Source organism: Microtus ochrogaster, unplaced genomic scaffold (genome assembly GCF_000317375.1).
Source record: "Microtus ochrogaster isolate Prairie Vole_2 unplaced genomic scaffold, MicOch1.0 UNK4, whole genome shotgun sequence".
NCBI lineage: Eukaryota > Metazoa > Chordata > Mammalia > Rodentia > Cricetidae > Microtus > Microtus ochrogaster.
Genome location: NW_004949102.1, coordinates 11059488 through 11065766, shown reverse-complemented (window position 1 = coordinate 11065766; position 6279 = coordinate 11059488).

Here is a 6279-nt window from a genome sequence, read left to right as displayed (position 1 = left end):
GACATTTTGAATTTTGCGTGCAAGTGGATGGAAGCAGAAAACACTATCAAGAGCGAGATAACCAAAACCCAAAAATATAAAAATGGTTTGTACTCACTCATTAGTGGATTCTAGTCATAAACAAAGGACATTGAGCCTGCAGTTTGCGATCCTAGAGAACCTAAGTAATAAAATGAACCCAAAGAAAAACATATATAGATCCACCTGGAAATTGGAAGCAGACAAGATCACCAGGCAAAAGTTGGGAGCATAGGGGTGGGGAGGAGGGGAGGTAGATGGAAGGGGGGGGGGAAGAGGAGGAGAGAAGGGGAAGGTTGGAGAGAGCTTGGGGGAGTGGAGTAGCATGGTTGAGATGGAGGAAGAATGGACATGGGTGCAGGGAAGGAGTTATCTTAATTGAGGGTACCATTTTGGGGTTGGCAAGAGACTTGGCTCTGGAGGGGTTCCCAGGAGTCCACGGGGATGACCCCAGCTAGGACCCTGGGCCGTGGAGGAGAGGGTGCCTGAACTGGCCTTGTACCGTAGTCAGGCTGATGACTATCTTGAATATCACCATAGAAACTTCATCTGGCCATGGACGGAGACAGAGACAGAGACCCACATCAGAACACTGCACTGAGCTCCCAAGATCCAGTTGAAGAGCAGAAGGAAGGAGAATATAGCAAGGAAGTCAGGACCGCAAGGGGTTGGTCCGCCCACTGAGACAGTGTGCCTGATCTAATGGGAGCTCATCAACTCCAGCTGGACTGTGAATGAATAAGCATGGGATCAAACTGAACCCTCTGAATGTGGTTGACAATTGGGGCAGACTGAGGGGCCGATGATAATGGCACTGGAATTTGTCTCTACTCTATGTACTGGCTTTTTGGGATCCTATTCTCTTTGGATGCATACCTTCCTAAGCCTGGATGTGTTGGGGAGGGCCTTGGACTTCCCACAGGGCAGGGTGCCTTGCCCTCTCTTAGGACTGGAGGGAGGTAGGGGAAGGGTATGTGGGGAAGCAAGAGGGAAGTGGGAGGAGGGGAGGAAGTGGGAATTTTGGTTGGTATTATTTATAAAGTAATTTAAAAATAAAAACAAAAAAGAGAAAAAAATAAGTTTCTATTTACTGTGAGAGTTGAATTGTTCTGTTTCCCCAACCCATGACCTTGAGTTGTTTTTTTGAGAATACCCTCACCCTCTCTGACCCACTCCTGACCCCTCCCTTCATCACATGGTGGGTGACCACATGATGATTTTTTATTTCCTTATTGCCCCATTGTTTCCATTTTATAAAACTACTTATTTTACTCCTTAAAAGGAGCACAAGAGATGGGTTTGGGCTGTTCTTTTTAGCCCAACTTAGAAGGCAGTCGCTCGCCAGCTTGTGAGCACACCCCAATAAAAATCAAGCTTGCTTCAAATTTGGCTCGAATTGTGGTAGTGATCTTATTCTTGAAGTTAGGATTAGTAGAAGCACATAAGAAAGGCCATTATAAATATGCGATTTCCTAAGGCCTCTTTTAGCCAGACTGATGCTGAAGACCTGGGAGAACTTGGGTTTCTTCTTAACTCCCGACTCCAGGCTGGCTGACACAGGCTGCATCTCCTGAACTAGCCCCATCCTCTCTTCTTGTGAGCCCGAAGTTCAAGACTGTACTCGCCCTTGTAGTTAGATTCAGGCTCAGCTGCCAGCCCAGGCTCACCCCATGCTAAAGCAGGGCAGGCCTCCACTGGGACCAAGCTGGTCTGACTAGCTCCTCAGAGCTGAGAGAGCAGGCAGCTGTGCGCCTGCGTGCTTGCGGCTCCTTGTCTGGTGAATTCTTAAGGGCTGATGCTGCTGGCTGATAATCAGGATGCAGCTAGTGTTTGCATGCTTGTCCCAGAACTTGGCTTCCAGCTTCCAGGGAGAACAGAGTGTAATTAGGAGCCTGAGTGCTGTCACAGACACTGGCTTTCCAGTGCTGCTCATTCATAAACAGATGAAGCCAAGCTGTGAGAGAGGCTGAGCCTTAGTGATGGAGTCAAGGGAGGTGGAGCAGGAAGTTTCGTTTTCCTGAGGTCACGTTTCTGTGGTAGCCCATAGGTGACTCAGTTTCCACCTGGAGTCCATCCTGGCTTGTAAGTCATTGGAGTTCAAGCTTGCTTGTTTCAGTCTCCTTGAGGGCTGTGAGAAAGTTCTGATTAAGCCCCATGGGAAAGACCATTTTGTCCATGAGAAAGAACACATTATCTGCTAGGACACAGGCTGGTGAATGCCAGCTGAGGGTACATCCAGATAGAAAAAGAAACAGCTTGCTCAAGGACAGAAATGGTCTTGTGGTTAGATACTCACTGACTGACTATGCTGCGCTTATTTTGGCTTTTGTGTATAAGCAGGCTCTGAAATAAACTCTGGGCTGATCGGGATTTACCAACAGACCTCCCGGGCCAACCCTGTGCTTTCTGTCGCAATCTCTTTCAATCCATTTCCTCAGCCTCGTGCCCCCTTTCCAGGGGCAGGCAGAAGGGGAAGTTTATTTTGGAAGATGTAGAAATATTCATATTTAGAGGAGTTGTGCCTTCTAACTTACAGGTCCCTCCTCCTGTCTGTGCTTGTAAGAGAACACTTGACAGGCAGTGTGTTCCCACATGAGTGAAGTGTGTGCCACTTTTGTACATGTGCGTGTATATGTGTGTGTGTTAGAGACAGAGAGACAGACAGGGGAGACCCAGAGGGAATCGCTGTGTTTCCAGAGCCTACCTGGATCTTGCTGCAGCTGCCTGCCTCCTACTCCTCAGTGCTGAGAGTGAATACCTGCACCATCATGCCAGCTCCTTATTACTAACATTGTTTGGCAGGGCACACCCAGGAAAGTGGTCATTAGAGAACAGACTAGTCTTGTAGATAATTGGGCGCTCATGTGCTCTCCTGTGAGGCTACAGCCCTTGCCTTGGTGGAGAGCCATGGTCTCTTAAGAGACAGGAAGCTAAAGCCACACCGAGTCAGAATGACATCACAGGATGTGGCCAGGATGGTGTGAGAGCTCAGCCAGGTTCTCAGTGATGAAAATGGCTTTTGGCAGGGGTGGTGCAGAGAACCACCCATTCCAAGGTCGGTCGATTTGTCTAGCCTAAAACTACATCTTTCTTTAGTGATTAAGAAGGCAAGAATTGCCAGACAGTGGTGGCTCAGGCCTTTAATCCCAGTACTCTGGAGGCAGAGGTAGGTGGAGCTCTGAGTTCAAGGCCAGACTGATCTATAAGTTCCTGTTCTGACTTCCACCCGGGACAGTCAGGCTCTGCGTAACAGAAGAAAAAAAAAAGTAACTAAAATATGAAAAGGCAAATATTTACTTACTGGTCTAAATATTTACCAATGTCCCTTGGTGAATTAATGCTAATGTGTGTTCTGTGGTTGTCACAGAATGACTTTACAATTCGATCATCTCTTGTGCATGGATCACGTGATATGCATAATTTGAGGAAATGTTCTCATTTCTTCACTGTCTATTCAGTTCCATGTGTTCTCCCGAATTTCCTTTTATTCATTGGATTGTTGATGACTAATGACAGCGTGTGTGTGTGCGTGCGTGTGTGCGTGTGCGTGTGTGTGTGTGTGTGTGTGTGTCCTATCTGTGTCGGAGGGACAGGGCCCATCATCTGCCCATCTTAAACCTGAAGCAGCCTGGTGGTGGCGCACACCTTTAAACCCAGCACTAGAGAGACAGAGCAGGCAGATCTCTATAAGTTTGAGACCAGCCTGGTCTACAATAGCTAGTTCCAGGACAGCCTCCAAAGCTACAGAGCTATAGAAAAACCCTGTCTCAAAAAAGAAAAAAAAAAAACCTGAAGCAGTTATCTTGTCTTGGCTTCTCAACACTCTAGTTTCTATTAATAGTCCAGGTGCAAGAGTTAGCCAAGAAGAGGCTAGATATAATGGGCCATGCAGTGTTTAAAAGAAAAAAAAAAAAGAAAATGGTACACAGGTGTATTGCGATATCAGTGTATTGAAAACCAAGAGCTCTTCCTCATTTTTGCCCAGTTATAATGGGTATATTTCAGTCTTTGTAACTTTTCATAGATGTAGACTTTTCTCACAATAAGCGATCTGGCTCAGAGCTCGCTACACAATATGCTCACAACTGGAAAATGCAGAAGCCAGCAGCTCCCAAAGTATAGGGGAAATGTGCTGCTGGTGGTTTTAAAACACGCTCCTTTTGTCCTTTTGCCGTGGTCTCTTTCCCTGTTTGTGTGTTTTGTTTTTGTTTGCTATTCATTATCATTTTAAGTGAAGAAACATTTAGACGTCTAAATGTTTCTTAGTATGCCTCTATTATTTCGCAACACCTGTTTAAAGTATAAATATAAAACATTTAACTCAAGCACAGCGCCACACACTGTAAAAACTCTTCTTTTGAAGCACACACAGGAAGTGAGTATTGTTCCCAACAGAGCAGTGGAAACACTGCAGAGAATCAGCCAGAGTGTTCTCGTCTCGATTCCAGATACGCACCCAGTCTACTAACAAGGCCTGCTCTGGGTTATCGATGAGTCTGCATGTACTGAGATGAAAAGGGAGTATGGTTTACTTTATCATTTCTCTTGTTCTCTTGTCGCACTCCACACAAACGATTGTCATGTGAGCAGAAGTGACGCAGATAAGTCCTGCTCCCACTGACTTCCCATCGAAAGCTCAGCAGGTTTGAGACAATCACATCCACCAAAACATTTCCATTAAATCTATTGTATGAGCATAATCTCATCCTGTTCACAGGATCTGCCTACACGCAAGGGAAGGGATCATACAGTGAATGTCACTGGCAGGGCATAGATTCTGACTGCCACATTTGTCTAGGGACAAATGTTGTTGGGAAGTTGCCAACATTTAACAGTCTACACTGTACATAGAACTCCACAGTCTCCAGGGAGCCAGAGGAATGAACTAATGAAAATGTAGACAAGCCACTGAATAAAAATGAATTGTAAATGTCTTCAAATGATGCCAAGAGGTGGTAATTTGGCCACTTTGGTAACAAATATGATAGTAAATTATCTTCAAAATGCCCACACAGTAGTCTCAGAAATACTAAGTAGTCAAATAAAGGTATAATAATGTTCCATACATCGCCTGAATAGGGAGCCAAAAGCCCATGTCTGCCCAGACCTCAGAATATGGCCTTACTTGTAGAAAGGGCTTTGCAAACAGAGTAAGTTCCATTAAGATACGCTTCCAGGTGTGACGGTGCACACCTTCTACCCCAGCACTCACAAGTCAGAGGTAGGTGAATCCCTGTAAGTTTGAGATCAGTCTGGTCTATGTAGTTCTTGCACATCCAGGGCTACATAGTGAGAACCTGTCTCAAAAAAAAAAAAACAACAAATAATATTGATGCTGCTGCTGCTGGCATGTTTGGTGAGGGTGGGCATGAATCCAATGGCCAGTTTCCCTATAAGAGCATCATGAGAAGTCAGAGAGAGAAGTCAATACTTCTGAAGAAGTAACTATAAAGCCAGCAGTCAGCAAAAGTAGGGGAGTCAATGAGGGAAACCCTAGAGCCTCAAAAGAAAGGACCACCCCTCTGGTAACTTGATGGAGGACCACACTAAGGAATGGACAAAGTGATGGGTTCTAATCCCAGATGCTCCGTGAACTGGTAGGAGACAGAACCAAGGTTAAGGCTGTGAGAAAGAGCTGGTTTCCCACAGCAAATCTGACTTCTATGGGAAATAGCATTTGAAAACCACACATTTTGCTTCTTGAGCCCTTCAGGTCCCTAATAGTAGTCCCACTAAGCTGTCTGACCAGGAACCCTGGAAGTATAGGCGTCCACCACCATCAACACCATGCACACTGGGAAGAAGGGCAGGACCCGAGCACAAGCAGGCTTGTGAGCAGTAGATAAGGCAACTCAGACATCTGCCTTGACGCTGATTGTGAGGAGCAGAGATGGGAAGAGCTAGAGGTTTCCTACCCTACACTTACCACTTAGTTTTTTGAATACCTTTCTATTTGCAAAATATCTGGAGCAAACATGGCTCAAGGTGAGCATCCTTAAGTTTGTAAGATGGGTGGCCTTCTCTAAGCCTTTCTTGATGGCTGCAAGGTTTCCGAGAAGAAATACTATAGAAAAGGCATGTCCAAGGTTAATGGCAATAGGATTTTTCATGCCCGACTCCCCCTTTACCCCGTGATGTCCTCTGTGGATCCCAGAGCGTGTGTGTGTGTGTGTGTGTTAATGGCAATAGGATTTTTCATGCCCGACTCCCCCTTTACCCCGTGATGTCCTCTGTGGATCCCAGATTCTTCCCCCCACCCCA